The sequence below is a fragment of the Prosopis cineraria genome, unplaced genomic scaffold, assembly GCF_029017545.1.
Source record: "Prosopis cineraria cultivar Desert tree isolate PC_DT_omini unplaced genomic scaffold, ASM2901754v1 PC1657, whole genome shotgun sequence".
NCBI lineage: Eukaryota > Viridiplantae > Streptophyta > Magnoliopsida > Fabales > Fabaceae > Prosopis > Prosopis cineraria.
In genome coordinates this window covers 1-886 of record NW_026556982.1, presented here as the reverse complement: position 1 = coordinate 886, position 886 = coordinate 1, and the positions used below count along the sequence as shown (strand labels likewise).

Below are 886 nucleotides of genomic sequence, written 5' to 3'. Positions count from 1 at the left end.
CAAACTTAATAGGAAAATTGCTTTCTACATGGATGGGTGAGTCATAAAAAGTACAAGAAATAAGGGACAAGTGCTTAAGAAGTACTTACATTGCTCACTTGAGATATTTGTAGAGCCAACATTCTCCCAATCTAACAGCTAGCAAGTCCACATGTGGATCATTAAGCTTTAAGGAACACCACCATATCACATTTCTCTTCTCCTTGTAGAGTATTGAGCACTACATGAGGCCATCTTGTCAATTAGTTCCCAACCCTTTAAGGAAGTAAAGTCAATCAAGCATTCACCATTAACAGTTTTAATGTTAACTTTGTCTCTTAGAATTAAACCCTCGTAGAAATATTGGACTAAATTCTCACTAGAAATTTGATGGTGTGGGTATTTAGTTAAAAGACCTTAGAATCTAGTCCAATACTCATAGTGACTCTCATCATTTCCTTGTTGGACCCCATAGATTTGCTTCTTCAAATTGGTGACCTTAGAATTTGGAAAGAATTATTCAAGAAGAGTTCTTCTTAGCTCGGCTCATGTGCTCACTTTCACATAAGAAGTGTAGTTGAAATACCACTTTTTGCTAAACATCAAGAGAAAAATACAAAAGCCTTAGCTTGAACATCATCAACATTTACATGTATAGGCTTTATAGTATCACAAACCAAGTAGGGATTATGCAAAAACCTATAGCAATCCTCTCCCGGTAACCCATGAAATTTAGGCATGCATTAATCAAAGAGGGTTAATTTCAAATTGAACATTAGTAGGAGGAACATATAAGCCATAAGGATTATCATGCCAATTAGGTTGAGGTAGTTGCCTAATGATCCTCTCCTCTCTAGGTTATGCAAGCCTTCAAATTCATTATTAACATGGCCATTATCATGTAAAT

The 886-nt window shown here is 35.7% G+C and overlaps 1 non-coding gene across 1 annotated transcript; it reads left to right on the top strand.

Moving 5' to 3' along the window:
- Window positions 1-364: 364 nt before the first annotated feature.
- On the top strand, window positions 365-471 carry LOC129300578 (small nucleolar RNA R71). Its single transcript, XR_008590795.1, has one exon. It is a non-coding gene; the product is annotated as a small nucleolar RNA R71 (small nucleolar RNA).
- The last annotated feature ends 415 nt before the right edge of the window (window positions 472-886 follow it).